Raw genomic sequence first — 19,956 nt, 5'->3', positions numbered from 1 at the left:
ATTAGAAGTAAGAACGTTTCATAACCCCAGCACAGGAAGGATGTGGAGCTGTTGGAGAGAGTCCAGAGCAGGCACCAAGAGGATCAGAGGGCTGGAGCAGCTCTGCTGGGAGGAAAGGCTGGGAGAGCTGGGATTGTTCAGCCTGGAGAAGAGAAGCCTTAGGGAACTAATTGTGGCCTTCCAGGACATGAAGGAGCTCCAAGAGAGCTGGAGAGACGCTATTCCAAGGGCCTGGAGTGACAGGACAAGGGGGAATGGCTTCAAATTGAAACAGAGAGGAATTAGATTGGATATTAGGAAGAAATTGTTGGCTATGAGGGTGGGGAGGCCCTGTCCCAGGTTGCCCGGAGAAGCTGTGGCTGCCCCTGGATCCCTGGAAGTGTCCAAGGCCAGGTTGGATGGAACTGGAACAACGTGGTCTAGTGGAAGGTGTCCCTGCACACGATAGGGTTTGGAACTGGATGATCTTTGAGGTCCCTTCCAACCTAAACCATTCTGTGATTCTCTAACTCTCTTACCTTGGGTTCCCTTTTCAGTGCTCTGTGCTTTCCCTTTTCCTTCCTCCTTCTTTTGGTTACACCCAAGCTGGACTAATAAACCTCTGGGGGAGAAAGCACTGGTAGCATTTTTATGTCCTTCCTTCACAGCACAACATGTTGCCAAAATTATAAAGTGTTTTGTGAGAACTTTTGGATTTGCTGAAGTCCATGATCAACATCCTGTAAATTCTTAGGATCACCCTTGATTTCTGCAACATGCCAGAGCTCCACATCTCTGACTCCAGAGGCCATTTCTAAAGACAACACCCTAGAGAACGATTTCATTTCAAGATGTGGCTTCCTTGGGAAGAACAGTCACCATTCCTGGTGCAGAATGACACCATGAGAAGCCACACTCAGCTTTGCCACTGTGGTGGGTTGACCATGGCTGGATGTCAGGTGCCCACCAAATTGCTTTATCACTTCCCTCCCCCCAGAGAGGGGAGAGAAAATACAGTGAAATGTTTGTAGGTTGAAATAAGGGCAGTGAGAGATCACTCACCAATTATCATCACAGGCAGAAACAGACTTGACTTGGGGAAATTAGTTTAGGGCTGTCAGGAATATCGTGATTCCATGTGGGGCTCTGCCTGCATTCTTCCCTCTGTTTACCTCCACATTCTGAATTTGGAGCTGAACAAACGCACATAAAGAAGGGAAGGAAAAAGAAGAAAAGAAAAATCAAAGAGGGATTAATATTTTCTCACTGAAATTCCCTGCCCACCCACAAATCCCACACTGAATAGAGACAAAACTGGGATTCTTGAGAGCTGTACCACTCATGTATGGCCTTTGACACTCACAAAATCTCACTGAGCTTTACAAAGGAGGTAAATTCAACCCTCAGAGTTTTACACATGAAGAAAGTACAGGAGAGAAATAACACACATCAGAGGAAAGAGCAGGGCCAAGGCTGGGACACACACAGCCAGTGGCATTGCCCACCAGCTCAGTTGTCCTGGCAAAGGGTTGTTGTTCCACAGAGATCCCATTGAGCTCCAACCACCTTCAGAGCTTGAAGATGATTCAGGGTGGCTGAACTGCAGGGACATTTTCATTCTGACAAGTCCCTCACAACTCTTCAGTGCTCCATCCTTTGTGTTCAGTTCTTCAGGGCTCTGTTTCTGATTTCTGATTTCTGTCACAGTGATCAACTTTGGTATCAGTGTCAGGAATTTTGCCACGGAATTCACAAGTCACAAATCAAGTCTGTGGGCTCTGAGTGGCCCATGGTGACCCCGAGGTGTCACTGGGGGCCTGGCAGGGAATGAACAGCGCCAAGTTAGAGAGGATCATAAGCATTTTTGATGCAGTTGCCCATCTCAGTCTGCAGGAAGCAGGTCTTTGCCACTGCAAAGGACTTTCCTGACACAGGAGAGAGCTGTGCCTTTCTGATCAACTGCTTCCCTTGCACTCTTGGTTTGCTGCTTTGCAGCCATGATGCTGAATTGCTCTAAAATCAGATGTATACAGAGGACTATGGATAACATCCCAGAGCACTCAGGACTTGTCCTGCCCCAGAGCAATCACAGCAGTCAGGAACTTGAGAAGGAGAACTGGGAGTAAGTGGTATTTTCTTGGTAGTTTGATAAAGGAATAAGGGAGCAGGGATGGAAAAAAGAGCAGGGATGGAGGAGAGAGTAGGACTGCACAACCCAGAAGGAAGCAGCAGAGGAATAGAAGATACATTCCTGTCATTCTCCTGGACAGAAATTTTTGAGGTAGAGAGAAGAGCAAAGGAGCATAAGCTCTGGATTCAAAGCCAGCCCAACCTGTCTACAACTGCAACAAATCTCTGCTCCCAAGCAAGGGAATGGCCAAGAAGCTCTCAGAGTGTTTCTGAAGCCAGTGTGAACCAGGAGAGTCGTGTTGGCTTCTGTCCAGGCTGCATCACATCAGAACCTGCTTCCAAAATGGGTCCTGCAGAACTGGGTCTGTGTGTTGACCTGGGGGGGATTATCCTTTCTTCCACCCTCTCACCTTAAAACTGTACCTGCGTGTGGCCACTTGAGGTACAGCTGAAGTAGAAATGATCATAGTAGAAATAAGCAGGTTTTCCCTTCAGCTTTCACCAGGGGATGTGTGAAGAAAGCAAGCTCAGGTAGATTATTGCAATCCTTCAGCACTCCCATCCCTTCCTCAATTGTTCCTCTGCTCCAAAATCTCTCTCTCCTGTCTTTTTTTCTCATCACTCTTCAGAAATCCTTCTTCTCTCTGCAGTGGGTTTAATAGTACTCAGGACACATCTGCAGACAAGGCTGAGTTTTCCTTCCACTTTCACACTTGATCTAAAAATCACCAAAATCTCCAAATGTTCTAAACTGTGAGCAGTGCTGAGCCTCAGGTTGGCCAATTAGGGAACAAAGCTGTCCTCCAGGTATGAGGGTGGGAACAACATGGGATTCATCACCTTCTCCCTGCCCTGCAGAGACTTTGCACAGCTCAGTCCCTGCCTTAAAATCTCCCCTCAGCAAATAATAAACAGAATTACAAAACATTAATTAGAAAAGACACCTTTGAAGTTGGCTCCTGAGATGGTGAGATTATTTCTACAGTAATTCATTTCCAAAAAAGGATTGACAGTAATTAAGTATGGAATTAAAAAAAACCCGCAAAACAAAACAAAACAACCAACTCAAGAGCAGTTTACAGCAGGGAATTCTTTTGTCTCACACACATGAGTTTGTTATGAGCACAAAGGATTTGCTCTGCTAAAAATCAGATTTGATCCCTAGATTAAAGCAGAAAAAAACATCTTTCCATGCACCACTCCAGAGGGCTGTAACCATATACAGGCTCTGAGAAGGGGAGCTGAGGGTGATTAAGTTTCCTTATTTTTTGGCAGACTGAGATGGGTTTGGCAAGAGGAATCTCACAGACTTTGCAGTTCTTCTGGGGAGGAGAGGGGAGAAAATCACAACAAATGGGAGAGGAGACGAATTCAAACTCATCAGTTACACAAGAACCTTGGAAGTGCAATTCCCAGGCAGAGTAATCACCTGTTGTGGTGGTTGACCTTGTCTGGCTGACAACCACCCACCCAGCTCCTCTCCCACTGCCCCTCCTGCTGCTCTGCCCTGTGCTGCTGGATTTCTTCTCACACCTCTTCAAACTCCTCTCTCACACCTCTTTTAAATCCTCTCTCACAGCTGCTGCACCTTGGGTTTTACCCTTTTCCTAAATGTGTTTTTATAGAATCACAGAATGGTTTGGGTTGGAAGGGACCTTAAAACTCATCCGGTGCCACCCCCTGCCATGGGCAGGGACACCTTCCACTAGACCAGGTTGCTCCAAGCCCCGTCCAACCTGGCCTTGGACACTTCCAGGGATCCAGGGGCAGCCACAGCTTCTCTGGGCAACCTGTGCCAGGGTCTCACCACCCTCACATGGAACAATTTTTTCCCAATACCTAATCTAAACCGACTCTCAGTTTGAAATCATTCCCCCTTTTCCTGTCACTCCATGCCCTTGGAAATAGTTTTCCCAGAGGCTCCACCGCCTTGGCTGAGGGGCTGAGCTTTTGCCAGTGCTGAGTGCATTTTGGAAACACTGGGACTGGCTGTGCCTGGCACAGAGACCACTCCTGCAGCACCCCTGGCTACCAAGATCTTGTCACAGAAAGCCAAACACACCTGTAAACCCTGCAAACCTGGCAGAGACAGGCAGCAAAAGCTCCATGAGTGCCCAATATTGGCTTTGATGGATCTACCTCTTTTCTTCTACATGTGGACAAGGGGGAATGGCTTTAAATTGAAACAGTGCAGCTTTAGATTAAATATTGGGAAGAAATTCTTCCCTGTGAGGGTGGGGAAGCCCTGGTACAGATTGCCCAGAGAAGCTGTGGCTGCCCCTGGATCCCTGGAAGTGTCCAAGGCCAGGTTAGACAGGGCTTGGAGCAACCTGGGCTAGTGGAAGGTGTCCCTGCCCATGGCAGGGATTGGAATGAAATGATCTTTAAGTTCCCTTCCAACCCAAACCATTCTGTGATTCTATAATTCTATGTTTTGTAACACCTATCTCGCAAAGTCCCCTTTCAGAGAGGCCTTTACTTCCAGCCCTTCTGCTCTGGTGCACTTATCCCAGAACTCTTCCCAGTTCCAGGGATCAGTACATCCCCCTCCAGCACCAACCTCAGTGTTAGCCAGGTGAATATTTGGAATTTCTGTGCTTTTCAGAGTTGGTATTTGTGCTCTTTTTCACTCTCACATGCTACCTTCAGGAAAACCCAGAGTTCCTAAACCTTAGGGGAGGTAAAAGCTGCAACTGGGACTTTCCCTGTACTCTGAGATGGAACAGATTGCTGGAGATGGCAGCAGTTCTCCAGGTCCAGCCATGTGAGAGATGCTGCAGTGGAACTGCTGCTCAAATTGCTGATTTCCAAGCTGGTCCCATGCTCAAGTAAAGCCAATCCAGAGTTCACTTTAAGGGCAAGCAGCCTCATCAAGCCAGCAATGTACAATAAAGCAAAAAAAGAGGAAGGGCAATCAAAAGTCATTTTCCCTCATGTTCAGCAATCTTTTTGCAATCTGCTGAGATGTATTGACCCAACTTGTACACGAGCAGGAAATCCCAGGGGATAAGTTACCCTGCACAACCTGCTGTAGATGGGTCATTGATCAGGCAATCAAGGATCATTAGCCAGGTTTCTTATGAACACATCACTCTTGGCTCAGATGTTAAAAAGAAAACCACGCAATGTGAAAGAAAAGGTTTTAGTCGTGGCTGGGTTTTGGCAAAAAACCCACTCAGATGGATGTACTCGGAGAGGGGGAGCTGCCTGGGAAACATGTGGGATTTCAGACTCTCCCTGGTGTTTGTCAGCCTTTTCCAGAGCAGCAGAGTTCAAGACCTGGCTCTGTCTGAACAGAAAAGTGGGGCTGGAAGTTTGGGAGTAGAAAGATGTGACTTGTCCCAAGGCCACCCAGATTCTTGGCTGTGTTGGGTCAAACCTGCAGCCTCTGCCAGTGGAATCTCTCTCTCCAGCCCCTCCCATGGTCTGACTCCCGTGCTCAGAAAGGGGCAAAGGTGGCTGGGTTAAATTGCTATTGAACTCCCATTTCACTCAAGTGTGACTTTCTGTTAACATCTTACAAATTACCAGGGGCTGAGCCAGACAGCTCTGAAGTAACTCAGGAACCAAATTCTCACACTGGACCAGAAGGCCTGGATGTAATGCAGAAGATTTTAGGAGGAAATGAGGTGACTCCCTAGACAACAGCTGTGGATTTGAACAGCTTAAGGAAGTTCAGGATTACAGCTGTTTTCTTGCTGTTTTTTTTCTGGCAAATTCCAAGGAAGAAAAGAGACTCATTTTTGGGTGGAGGAAGAAGTTTGCAGGAGTATTTAAAGAAATGTGTGTAATCATCTGAAAATTAACACAATTCAATTGTACTGCAGGCTTCCATGGCTCTTATCTTTCATTGGCCCCATTTCAAATTTGCAAGTTTTCCCAGTGGAGAGTGTGGTTTTTTCCTTCTCTCGTTCTCTATACAGAAAAAACACCCCTAAGACAACAAATCCAAATAACACTTGAGTAAAAAGAAAACTCCAAAGTCAAACTGGGAATGCTTCTGCCCTTCCAGAAATCCCAGACTAAAACTCCTGCAATTGCATTAGAGAGGTAGAAATACCTTTACAGTGTGACTCATTTCATGTATTTTTCATTTAAAGATGAGAGGAAATCCCAGTGGAAGTGCCAGTTTCTCTCTCATGGAAGGAACTCAGATAATTGCCTTCCATGAGATCTTACCTTGCAATCAGGCAAGACAAATCCCATCAACAATTATGATCTTCAGAAGCCTCATAGAAAATCTCCTCCCCTCTCATGGGATTCCCAGGTGTAATTAAAACCAATCCCTGTGGCTGTGGGGAAAAAAACCTTTATCCTGAAGAGAAAAGACACTCCAGAGACACAGCTGATGGTTGTAAACCACTCACATTCCGTGGCCAAATCAACAAAATGCTTAAACCCCAACACAGATTTTCATTAAGACCCCCTCCTTGAACCAGAAGACCCCTGTGAAATCAAAAATGGGGTGAAGAACAGAAGACACAGAAACAATTTGCATGCAGACAACCATTCGGTTTTCCTACATTTTCAAACATTTCAAAGACTGTTACATTTTAAATTCTAATTTCTTGCATTTCTCGGGGAGTGCAAACAAATTTTCTACCAATTTTGGGGGGAAAAAAACGTGTGAAGGCGCTTGATGTTCACTTAACTCAAAGTCTCACCCTTCTGAGCTGGAGGGAAAGCTGAAAGTAGCTGGAGATGATGGTTCTATTCCTGCTGACTTCAGGGCAGCTAGACTGTGGACTGCTTCCATCCTTACCAACTCCAAGTCCTCTTGGAGAAAGGGCTGGATTTTTATCCCTGTGACTATTTGGTGCCATCAAAGTGGTGTAAAGGAGCAGGAGGATCTCACAGGGCTGGCTCCCAAATTCTGTGGAAGGTGGGTGCAAAGGGTTGTGACTCCCCTAAACCCACACAATCTTCTGGGAACTCCAGAAACGTGGCACAGGCTCGGATTTATCCAGGACACAGGCAAATGGATAGATTTGCACAAAATATTCCAGGGTGACAGGCCTTAAACCTGCATTGTTCAAACCCAGAAAGGCTTTATTTTGTCTGGAGCAGGCAGCTAAAATACCAGTTTATTTCTTTCACTTCCTAAACTGAAAGAACACGAGGGGACTGAGTAATTTTGCTTAAATCGGCCCGGATCACCCAGAGAAATATGGTATCATGGAAAAACAGCCCAGTGCACAGCCCAGCAAGCAGAGACACAGCTTTTATTGGAAAACTACAACTCCCTGCAGCAAGCTGTGGTGCCAGGAAGAGGGAATGTTCTTTTCCATGGATATAGGAAAGCTGGGCACAGAGGGCTGATTTTTTCCCTTTGAGGCTGAATCTTAACAGGCCAACACTGTTCATGACCTCACAGCTGATAAAACAACAACTAAACAGGTAAAACATAACTAAATATGGCTGAAGGCTTTGCTAAGGTGGGATTTGTTTTGGCAGGTTCCTGAGGGAACATCCAGCCAAAGTGCTCCAGTCAGTGGAGTGGGATGGACACGGAGATGTGCCACTGGCAGAAGGAAATCTGACTTGTTTCCCCCTAAAATAAAGTTGCTACAGCAGCAGAGTGTCTGGGGAGGAGGGATACCAAGTTCAGAGAATGTGGCAGATTTTCCATGAACTCTCTTCAGCCCATTGGAAGTTGTGCTGCCTTTTTTTTTAGCCAGGCAAATTAGGTGTAGCTTGATTTTATATGTCAGACAGGTTTATAACTAAAGATATGCACTGAATAAGGAATATGAGACAAAAATATATTATTTTTTGCCTGCTTGATTTAATCTTGGCCCAGAAACACCCAAGAGGGAGAAACATCCCACTTTCCTGCAGCAGAGCTGAGCAGAACCAAACCCTGACTGCTCTTTCAGGGTGAAAGTGAGAGGAAAACTGAACATGTTTTCCCTGAAACCTCTGCATTGCCAGCACTGGGAAAGGCTCAGGATTTCTAAAAGTTGCTGTTGAGGATGGTTTGGCCAAAGCTGGCACTTGAAAGACAAATCACCCAGAGTGAACAGTCCTGAACTTTCATTTAGCTCATCCCGGGAAGCTGATGGATAAGCTGAACATCAGAGCAAACTAATAAAGGAAAGGTATCTTTAACAGAGGGTTTGCACAGGGGCTGTGTGACACAGCCTTAAAACAGGGATTAGGCCAGGCTTTGGAAATCTATGATCTGTGTCTGCACAACTGCAAACGCCTCCCTAAGAGGACTGGGAGTCACAGAGCAGGCAGTGTCCTGCTGGAGAGAGGAGATCCAGGTGCTGCAGGAATGCAGCATTCCATACACACTGTCCAATAATTCTATGTGCCTCCTAACTCTGCTTAAACCAAAGAAACAAAGCAACACAAGAGTTACCAAGCTGATAACTGAAGTGATCTGATTTCCCTTGTGTGACCTGGCTCTTGTAGAAGTTTAGGGATTCAGCAATGGATTTAATGATACAACCTGCTTAAATCAGCAGGGAAGGATATGCTGCTACAGCTTCACACCACATTCACCTCCCCAGAGCTGCACCCTTTCCACTGTATTTGCACAAAACATTTATCCACACATAGCAACAAAAACATTAATGATTTATAAAGAACTGTCCTTGGGGTGGACCTAAACTTTCAATGAAATCATGTAAATTCAGAACAAATGCAAAGGCTGCAGCAATGGTTTGTTTCTATAGCATTCAAATCGTATTTTCTTCCCACCATCTTCAGGACTGAGCCTGTCTTTCCCCTTCTCCAATTTTTGTACAACCCCTCTGCCATCCTGGTCTACCCTGAAATTGCTTTTAGAGTTCCTCCTTCTTTCAGAAGGTCATGCAAAGTGCTTCTATTCATGAAGGAGTGTGGGAAGGCCTAAAATCAGCAGTTAAACAAACCCAAACCTAGAATTTCACTACAAGTAGGAAGCAAAGCCAGAAAAACTGAGTCTAGAGAGCAGAGGAGCCCCCAGTGTGACAGTAACTCCATTTCAGTCGTGTTTCCTGCCTGTGACAATCAGTTAAACCCTCAATTACGACACCTAATTATGTATCTTGATGTGCATCACTTATGCAGTCGACCTTTGAATTATCAACCATAAGTTCTAAATGTTAATAACACCTTCCTGCAGAGCATTTATAGCTACCTTTGCTGAATCTTTGGAATTTGGTTTACTCCTAAATATCAGAGTGTTTTTTCCCTTTGTAATCCTTATTTCTTATGGTTTTCAAATACCCTTCTACTTTCTTACAGTATTCTTTATTTTGGAGAAGCATTTTGCTTTGCTGTACTCCTGTATATTCCATGGTGTGCTACTCAATCTTCATTTCAAGGCAAACAGGAATGGATGCTGATGTTGATATTTGTCTGCCAAGGAGACATTTAATAAGAGCCAAAACCACAAACAAGATAAGCTGAAAACCATAATATATCACACAAACTACTAGTTCAGGGATGTTACCGTGTTTGATGTGGTGCCAGATGAGCTCTACTTAGAAAATGCACACAAATCCTGAATGTTTGCCTAAATTCATGTTCTTCAGTCATCCTCGAGGCCTTCATGGTTTCACTGCAAAGCTCAAAGGTCTGGGGTTGAGCAGGCCTTAAAAACAGTATCACTGTAGATGCCTTGAGCCTTAGAAGTCTCAGGAAATAAACCCAAACTTGCCAAATCCCTGCGTATTCCCAAATGACTGCGTAGGACACACATCAAGGATTAGTCTGACTCTTGGAGGCAAACACACATAGCGAAAATGCTTTGTTCTGGCAAACCCTTTCCCACTCTCTCCCTGTGTCTCTTTAAGCTCTGCCCAGACAGCTGGGAAGGAGGTGAGAAGGAGCATGGGCAGCCCACGTGTGTTGGCACTACCCAGCACGGGAAGGCTCTCCCAGGGGAAGCAGAGCCAGTGAGCTCAGGTTAGAGCAATCCCAGGCTGCTGCAACCAGACACAAATCCTTCCTAATTGGCTTCCTGGCAACCCCAGCCCCAGCAGACCTCAGCTGCAGCAGGGACTCTGACCCCAAATGCCCTGTAATTCCCGAAGTGTTTCTGCATCGGAGAAGTTTCAGGTCTGATTTCCATCATTAACCCTTTCTTGCACAAGGAATTTCTGTCCAGGACAGAGGAGTGAATTTACTACCCAAAATCTGCGATTTCTTACAAATAACAAAGGAAAGCTCTGCTCTGTCGTGATCAATGGAATTGCCCAGCTGCCTGGGCTGTGACAGTGTCATGAAATTATAGAATCACAGAATGGTTTGGGTTGGAAGGGACCTTAATGATCATGCAGTTCCACCCCCTGCCAGGGGCAGGGACACCTTCCACTAGACCAGGATGCTCCAAGCCCTGTCCAACCTGGCCTTGGACACTTCCAGGGATGGGGCAGCCACAGCTTCTCTGGGAAATATGTGCCAGGGCCTCACCATCCTCACAGCCAAGAATTGCTTCCCAATATCCCATCTAACACTACTCTTTGTCAGTTTGAAGCCATTCCCCCTTGTCCTGTCGCTCCAGGCCCTTGTCAAATAATCTCTCTCCATCTTTCTTGGAGCTCTTTCAGGCCCTGGAAGGCCATAATCAGATCATCCAAAAGCTTCTCTTCTCCAGGCTGAACAATCCCAGCTCTCCCAGCCTTTCCTCCCAGCACAGCTGCTCCAGCCCTGGGATCCTCTTGGTGCCTCCTCTGGACTCTCTCCAGCAGCTCCATGTCCTTGCTGTGCTGTTCCCCAGGGCTGGAGGCAGCTCTACAGGTGGGGTCTCACCAAAGCAGAGCAGTGTCAGCCACAAGCAATCAACCAAGCAAAATCTGAAGCTTGACTGCACCTGTGAACACCACTTTGATTTCTTGGTGTCCTAATACCCGACACAGATCCCACAGTAGAGAATTGAAAGACAGAGAGTTAAGAGATGAAAATGAACTGGTTCCAGCCTCCAGGACAGGTAGTAGCTCTGCTCAGCAAACATTTCAGATCAATGAGGGAATGGAAACAAACCAAATATTACAGCAACATGGGCTCTTCTCTCCTCAGTAAAGGATGCCTGGAGTTCTTCTGCCAAGCCCCCAGGCTCCTCAGCAGCATCCAGTGTGCTTCTCCTTGCTCATTCATGTGGACAAGCAATGATTATTGACAATTAGCATCTCTCCAGATGAAGGCAAATTAACAAAAGCCATGCTAAAAAAAAAAAAAAAAAGGGGGGAAGAAAGGCAGGAAGGCAGGGAAGTGCACACTGGCATGCACGTCATCCAGGCATTTTGTAATTGGAAAGCTAAGTGGGTTTTGCTTTCTGACTTATTCGACAAAACCCTGTTAAATGAGGCTCCAGGTGAAATACAGCAGTGATTAATGCAAGGTCCCACTGTGACAAAGTACAGTTCTGCAGGGAGGTAGGGAATTAGCAAGTAAGAGCCACAATCACAACTCTAATATCCAAGTTCAAAGTGGAATTTCTCTGATTCACAGGCACAGTGCTCCAGAGGAAATCAGTCTGCAGCCTGTAACTTGTGCCACTTTACAGCCCTCTAGCATCGAGGGAAAACAAACTCAAAGCAGAATGGACTTCTGGCTTCTGAGCAGCTTTTTAATGTTAGGTCAAAAGTTAGGATGAGAGGAAGGAAGAGCAAAGGGATCCAGCTGGGTTTGAAAAGGAAGAGGGAGTGGTGGCAGCTGCCCAAGAACTCGTCCCTCCTTGGCTGTGTCATCCATTGGGATCCACTCGCGAGGTCACAGGGGCTGAAATGTGGAGGGGACAGCAGAGGGAATGCACCCACACGTGTCCCATGCATCAGGAGAACACAGCACACATCTGAAGCCAGGGGATGGTACTTTCCAAGGCATTTTATTAAATACAGGACCTGCACAAGGAGCTCAACAGGACCGTGGTTTCCCCTTCTGCTGAGGAGGATTGGCCATTTGCAGATGGCCTCTTCCAGCCTTGATGATTCCCTGACACTGAGCCTACCCCAACACAGGTGCACTGCCACGGAGCCAATTCCTGCTGCCCCGGCCAGCCCAGCCTGCAAAGCCGTGTCCTGTGGAGAGTGGGGTCATGTGGGACCGTGACCAAAGCCCCGCAGGGCTCCGGCACAGCAGGGGCTGCAAGGCCACAAGTGCCGGGCTGCCCCGGGCGGGTCCCGGCGGTGCCGCTGTCCATGGGGGGCCGGGGGCCCTTTGTGACATGGGGGCGCCTTCCAGGGCCCTTTGTGACGTGGGACATGGGGGTGCCCAGAGGCCTTTGTGACATCCCTGACCCCGCCCTGCCCCAGGGGTATATAAGGGGTGCAGAGCTCAGCCCATCCCAGCTGCTCCCCAGTAGTGGCTCCTTCCCTCTCCCCCTCTCCCCCTCTCTCCCTCTCTCTCCCTCTCCTTCCCTCTTCCTCTCTTTCCCTCCCTCTTCCTCTCCCTCTCCCCCTCTTTGCAGGACAGGACCACGCCAATGGACAGGAACAGGACAATGCACATGGATGAGGAGAAGCCCGCCCAGGCCTCCTCTGCCTCCTCCGCCCCCCGCGGATGGACCTCAGGCTTCCACAGCATGGGGAAAGAACCCCCAGGATCCTGGGCTTCCCATGGGCCAGACCGACCCAGCTGGATGGACGCTGGGACAGGGATTAACCCTCCCTTCATGGATCGATGCTGGGACGAGGATTAACCATCCCATCCTGTGGATCGACGCTAGGACAAGGATTAACCAGCCCATCCCATGGATCGACGCTGGGACGAGGATTAACCATCCCATCCTATGGATCGACGCTGGGACAAGGATTAACATCCCATCCTGTGGATCAACGCTGGGACAAGGATTAACCATCCCATCCTGTGGATCGACGCTGGGACGAGGATTAACCATCCCATCACGTGGATCGACGCTGGGACAAGGATTAACATCCCATCCTGTGGATCAACGCTGGGACAAGGATTAACATCACATCCTGTGGATCAATGCTGGGACAAGGATTAACATCCCATCCCGTGGATCAACGCTGGAACCAGGATTAACCATCTCATCATGGATGGACGCTGGAATCAGGATTAACAGCTGGATCAACACTACTTCCTGGTAACATCTTTTTCCACCTCCTTCCTTCCCTCCTTTCTTCCTTCCTTTCTTTCTTTCCTTCTTCCTTTCTTTCTTTCCTTTTCTATTTTCTTTCCTTTCTTTCTTTCTCTTTTTTCTTTTTTCTTTTTTTCTTTTTTCTTTTTTCTTTTCTTTTTTCTTTTTTTCTTTTTTCTTTTTTTTTTTTTCTTTTTTTTTTTTCTTTTTTTTTCTTTTTCTTTTTTTTTTTCTTTTTCTTTTTTCTTTTTTTTTTTTTTCTTTTTTCTTTTTTGTTTTCTTTTTTTTTTTTTTTCTTTTTTTCTTTTTTTATTTTTTTTTTTTTTTTTTTTTCTTTTTTTTTTTTTTTTTTTTTTTTTTCTTTTTTTCTTTTTTCTTTTTTTTTTTTCTTTTTTTCTTTTTTCTTTTTTCTTTTTCTTTTCTTTTTTTTTTTTTTTTTTTTTTTTTTTTTTTTTTTTTTTCTTTTTTTCTTTTTTCTTTTCTTTTGTTTTTCCTTTTTTAATTTTCTTTTTTTGTTTTTTCGTTTTTTTTCTTTTTTTTTGTTCCTTTTATCTCTTTTTTCTTTTTTTTTTTTTTTTTCTTTTTTTTCTTTTTCCCTCTTTTTTTCTTTTCTTTTTCTTTCTCCCTTTCTTTCTCTTTTTTTTCCTTTCTCCCTTCTGTCTTTCTCTCTTTTTTCTTTTGATAGATTTATTCAATGTTATATTCAATAGAATAGATAAATGTAATATGGAATAATATATAATATATAACAACGATTATAAATATATGCAATATATTTAATAATTTTATTAATAAACATCTATAATAAAAGTTAATACATCTTTAACAAACAATTCCCATGCTTTCTGGACTCTCTGACTCTCGTCGCTCCTTCCCACCACGAGCATTTACCACTCTTGACTGCTCCCTTTCCCTCATGGCTGGGTCGGCACAACCTGGTCACAAAGATGCTGACTTTTCCAATCCTGCTCCTCTCTTCCTGGTCCTCTCAGCAGCAAGATGGCTGTGGGCAGCAGAAATAATCAGGGACTCACAGAATCCTGAGTTGGGAAGGACCCCAAGGATCATCCAGTCCAACTCTGGCCCTGCCAGGACAACCAACACTCCCCCTGTCCCTCAGAGCGTTGTCCAAACCCTCCTGGAGCTCTGGCAGCCTTGGGGCCGTGCCCACTGCCCTGGGGAGCCTGGGCAGTGCCCACCTCTGGGGGAAGAACCTTGTGCTGAGATCACCCTGAGCCCTGTCCCAGCTCCAGCCCTTCCCTGGCTCCTGTCCCTGCTCCAGCGAGCGAGTGGGGCCTGAGGGAACAGAGACTCCTCTCCAGATTTCCTGACCCCAACTCCCTCTTGGCCAGCATTCTCAGGAATGGGACAGCACACAGGGAAACTTACAACGCAAAAAGGATCTGAGTAGGAAATTTGGATCCTTGTTATATCAGTTTAATATTTTCTAGTCCTTTAGATTTCTTCTCTGTTATTCTTATTTTCTGCCCTGGATGAGGCCAACCTGACTGAACTAAAAACTGCCCTGAGTGGATTCTTGGATAAGGGAGAGGTCTTGAAACTGGAAACGAGGTCTGGATGTTGGGTTGTAAAGAAATTTCATCAAGTTCCTGTTAAGGGAGATCTCTGATCTTGATAAAAATAAAGATTTCCTTGAATGTAGTTGCTATGTTCCATAGTTTTGTATTTCTTTTAGATATGCTAAAGCTTTAATTCCTGAAGTCTTCCCTTTGGAATACAAATACCACAAAGTTATCTTCGAAAAGGCTGTTGGAAAAGATTTTACTTTTTTTTTCAACTAGTCTAAAAGTCTGTATCGTAGGCCAACTAATTTTGCTAATAGAGTGCCAGGCATTGGAATAAGTTTTCTGGGATTGTGATGGAGTCACAATCTCTAGGAGTGCTCCAGAGATGTCTGGATGTGGCCCTTGGGGTCATGGCTTCGGGGTGATTGTGATGGTGCTGGGTGAGGGTGGCACCGGATGATGCTGAAGGTCTCTGCAAACCTTGGTGATTCAGTGACTCTGGGACTGCCCCAATCCAGGAGCACACCTGGCACGTGGCTTGTGGGACCTCATGAGGCTCTGGTGGTGCCACTTCTGCAGTTTGTGCAGGTGCCTGTGGATGGCCCGTCCTTGCGTGGTGTCCCTGCCCCGCTCAGCTGCCTGTGCCCTGCCCCATGCTGAGGGTGCACTGGGTCCACTGCGTGTCCCTGCCCAAGGCCTGAGGAGCCGTGGGGCCAAGGCAGCCGGGACACCCCTCGTTCCCGACCCACCCGGGCCATGGAGACACTGCCCACAACTCCCTGGCACGGCACGGGGCCAATTCCTGCTGCCCCGGCCAGCCCAGCCTGCAAAGCTGTGCCCTGTGGAGAGCGGGGGTCGTGTGGGACTGTGGCCAAAGCCCCGCAGGGCTCGGGCACAGCAGGGGCTGCAAGGCCACAAGTGCCGCTGTCCATGGGGGGCCGGGGGTGGCCCTTTGTGACATGGGGGTGCCTTCCAGGGCCCTTTGTGACGTGGGACATGGGGGTGCCCAGAGGCCTTTGTGACATCACAGAGCCCTGCCCTGCCCGAGGAGAAGGGGACCCCAACACCCAGCCTGCCAGGGCCAACTGCTGAACCTGCAGAGGACTCCAGGTGTGAAGGACAGGGCAAGAAGGAGAAACCAGTGGTGGGACAGTGCCACATGGAGCTGCTCGGAGCCACAGCTGGGCTTGCTGCTGTGTCAAAGTGGCCTCTGCCATCCTGTGCCATCTCCTCCACCTTCTCCTCCTCTCCACAGAGTGACCTCAAGCTGCCACAGGCTGACATCAGGCAGCTGAAAGGCCCCCAGGACACTGGACTTCCCATCGGCCAGATCAACACAGCTGCATCATCGCTGGAACCATCAGCCAGATCGAGGCTCAAACCAGGACTAATGGACTTTTTTTCTCTCTGTTTTTCTCTCTGTTTTTCTTTCCTTTTTTCTTTCCTTCCTTCCCACCTGCCTTCCTACCCTCCTTCCTTCCCTTCGTTCCTTTCTTCCCTCCCCTTTCCCCTTCCTTCCTCCATTTCTTCCTCTCTTTCTTTCTTTCCTTCTTTCTTTCCCTTCCTTTTTCTTCTCTTCCTTTCTTAATTCCTTCCTGCCTTCGGCTGACAAAGAGCTGTCCCAAAGGAAAGATGACTTTAGCTGCAACCTCAGGGACAAGCCCTCAGGCCCAGTGAATGACAAGCACCCTCAGGAGGGGCCCAGCTGTCCCAGGAGCAGTCCTGCCCCTGTGAATCCCACAATCTACAAGCTGGTCCCTGCCAGGCACAGCCCCTGCAGCCTCCCCAGCCCCTTGCCCAGCAGGCTGGGAGCCCAGACCATCAGTGGGCAGCAGCTGTGGGCAGCAGCTGTAAGGTCAGTCCTGGCAGTGCCACAGATGAACTGGGGGGCCTTGGATGAGGACGACGAAGAGGGAGAAGACAGTGATATAGACCTGTCCGAAGTGGGAGATGACAGCATTGATGAGCTGCTGCAGGTGAAGTGGGAAGGCATCACCATCCAAACCCTGGGTCAACCCCTTGTACCCACAGCTCCTGCAGGACCTGACGCTGCTCTCCAGGAGTGGGCACAGGCAGCAGCTTCTCCTGGCTTGGAGACCAGGTGACAGAGGCAGGGGCAGAGAGGCAGCTCAACAGGTCACGTCCCTCCCGCTTCAGGCGGGTGCTCCGGGCTCTGCGCCGGCTGTTCCGGTGGTTTTCATGATGGGATGGCCAGAGGATTAGTGCCTGCTCCAGTGCCAGGTCGGGCCTGGAGATGCTGGAACCAGGACTGACTGACTGACTGACTTCCCTCCTTCCTTTGCTCCCCCATTCCCTTTCCTCTTTTTTTCTTTCTTCCTCTATCTTTCCTTCTTTCTTGCTTTCTTGCTCGTGCCCTTTAATTACTGTCTTTCTTTTCCTCTTCCCTTCTCCCTACCCCTTTCCCCAAATCCACTGCCGTCTGCTTACATAGCAGGTCAAGGACTATATACCAATTTCCATGCCAAGCGTGGAACTTACTGATAAAACTTTCTGTGGCCTTGAAACCTCTGACTTTTGTCCTTCTTTTCTACCACGAGCATTTACTCAAGGAGCACTGGGTGCTTCTTTCCACTTAAGGGTGGGTTGTCACAGGGAGCGACACAGGGTGGCTTTACCATGGGTATGTTAAGAAAAGATGCTGGTTTTTCCAAAAAAGCTCATCTGTGCCTGCTCCATCTCGGGAGCAGCACCAGAGATTTGATACTCAGTGGCCGCACAGGAGCGTGCAAAGCACTGCTGTGAGTGTGTGCAGGGCAACACTGAGACGTTTCAGGGATCTAAATTCCTCCCTGGGGAGAAGGACTTGGTCTAGAACTTTGCTATTTTGTCTTATTTGATGAGAGATGAGCATCTCTGCAGTCCGCAGAGGAATAAGATTACCCAGTCCTTCTGGGTAAACTTACCTCCCCCTAATGTGCCACCTGGGCACCAGGCAAATGACACTTAGAAACACCGGACATGAAGATCAGAGCAGCAGAGAAGTGGTGAGAAAACTGTCCCACTTATGCAAAGTGCCCCATAAGCTGCTTAACTGCCTTCAGCACTGCTTCACACAACCCAGGAGTGGCCACACAGCAGCTGCATCTCAACAGAAATCATAAACCAGCACAACAGTTTAAAGAGCAGCCTGAGCCCTGCCAGTTGTCTTCTAGCTGCAGCTTCCAGAAGTGCCAGCAGAAAAAGGTTTTGGAACAAGATTACCAGTCAAACAAAGGCTGGTGTTTAAACCTGTTCTGAAATCTTCTTTCTGCGGCAGGAACAGCTCAGCAACTGCAGCCCTGGTTGTTCCTTGGGCACATAAATATCTAGGTGGAACAGCAGGTTGGGAGGTTTGCTGGGCTGAGATTTGCAGCCAAAGTGTACAATGTAAACCCAAGTGTGAATGCTCACCTCTGTCAAATTCTCGTCAGAAACCGTGAGAAGGACGCTGTGTACACAGAGGAAGTTAAGGAATGATCCCACAGAAACAAAACCTATGAAAAAGAGCACCAGCTCTGCCTGAAAGCTGAAGCGGACACGGGGCATGTTAATTCATAAGGATATTTAAAATAAATAAAAACCTGTGTGATTCAAAACAGCACAAGCACCCTTGCAGGTGGACTTGACCTTGGAAGGAGATTTGGCTGACTCTGTGTGTGCCCAGAAGTGAGAGAACATTGGCATCATATTGCTGGCAGGGAAAAGCAGTGTCCTGCACCATAAACAACAGAGAGAGCACAAGCAGCCCAGTTCCACAGAGCCACTGCACTCTTGCAGGTGAGTCTGACTGTAAAAAAGCTGCATCCTCTCAATGTGTGATACAGTCATGAAAATGGTGCTGATTACAGATGATTTGTGGAAACCCCGAAAAGCATGGTCTTTCCAAGAGGAAGAAGGGACAGGCAGCAGGTACCCCTGTATCAGTCTCCTCAGGCACCATCTTCTCTGTGATCCTGTTCTCCAGAGGCAGCAGTGTGTGTTGGATCAGGGACTCAGGAGTGTGGAATATATCTGCTGTAGGGCACTGCTAGGCAGGTGCCACCAAGATCAGAGAAGATGAGATGCCTCAACTCCTAGTCAAGGTCTCAAGCTCTGGAGGCTTCTGAAACATAATCATGGGAAACAAGCTGAGAAATCAATCAGAGAAAGCACAAATCTTAGCAGAGTAAGATGCAGAGTCACAGGATCATCAAGGTGGAAGAGACTTCAAGCACATCCAGTCCTACCCTCACCCAACACCACCAACCACCCCTAATCCATGGCCAAGGGCCACATCCAGACACTTCTGCAACACTTCCAGAGACACTGACTCCACCACCTCCCCGGGGCACTTATTCCAATGCCTGACCACTCTTGAAGGGAAAATTTTTCCCTAATATCTCATCTGAACCTTCCCTGGTAACTCCAGGCCATTTCCTCTCTCCTTTCCCTCGGGACATGGCAGCAGAGGCCGACCCCCCTCCCTGCCCCCTCCTGTCAGGGAGTTGGGAGAGCAATGAGGTCCCCCTGAGCATCCTCTTCTCCAGATAAACCCTCCCAGCTCTCTCAGCTGCTCCTCATAAGACATATTTCTAGACCCTTCACCAGCTTTGTTTGCCTTGGAGTCCTTGAACTCTATGCCCCTCACACCAAATGCCTCTTCCCTCCCAGCAAAGCCTTCCTTTCCCTTCTCCTTCTCTTCCATATGGACTCTATCCAACTCTATCTCCTCAGTCTGACCTCAGCCAGTCCCACCACTTTCAGAGTTGTCACATTTGCCCTCATGCTCTACAGGTGAGGGAATAGGTAGGTGCAATTCTCTGTCCCTGATTCTCCAGATTCTTCTCCAGCTGCTTCTCTAGATGTTTCTCCAGATGCTCATACCAGTTTGCAAGAGCAAGGTCACCCCCACAACGTGCATCCATCCCTCCAGCTCACCATCACAGGCACCAGTGGCTCCAAGACTCCTGATTTCCAGGTGACCCTTGAGGGATTGGAACAAGCTGATCTCTAAGGTCCCTTCCAAGCCAAACCACTCTGTGATTCATGACTCTGTGATCATTATCAATTCAGTATAACAAAAAGTATCAAGCAAACTAGAACAACAAACTCTTTCTGCTTAGGGGATGGAAATTATTGCCAAATTTAATTCACAGATTAATAATCCCCTCCTCACTCATTCATAACAATTGAGGAACAGCTGGTGCCAAATCAGAAAAATGCACCTCTGGAGTTTAGTTCTGTTCATTTGGGGGGTTCTGAGCACAGAGGATAATTTTGTTACTAAAAGATGTGCTAAGTTCTTGACAA

At 47.4% G+C, this 19,956-nt stretch overlaps 1 long non-coding RNA gene across 1 annotated transcript in view; it reads left to right on the top strand.

Annotated features, from left to right (window-relative positions):
- Positions 1-12,988, top strand: part of LOC116782105 — a 35,248-nt gene extending 22,260 nt beyond the window's left edge. The window contains exon 2 of the long non-coding RNA XR_004355117.1: positions 12,509-12,988. This is a non-coding gene — a long non-coding RNA (uncharacterized LOC116782105). The remainder of the gene's footprint in view (positions 1-12,508) is intronic.
- The last annotated feature ends 6,968 nt before the right edge of the window (positions 12,989-19,956 follow it).

This window comes from Chiroxiphia lanceolata, chromosome 2 (assembly GCF_009829145.1).
Source record: "Chiroxiphia lanceolata isolate bChiLan1 chromosome 2, bChiLan1.pri, whole genome shotgun sequence".
NCBI lineage: Eukaryota > Metazoa > Chordata > Aves > Passeriformes > Pipridae > Chiroxiphia > Chiroxiphia lanceolata.
This window is presented reverse-complemented; position numbering and strand designations above follow the sequence as displayed.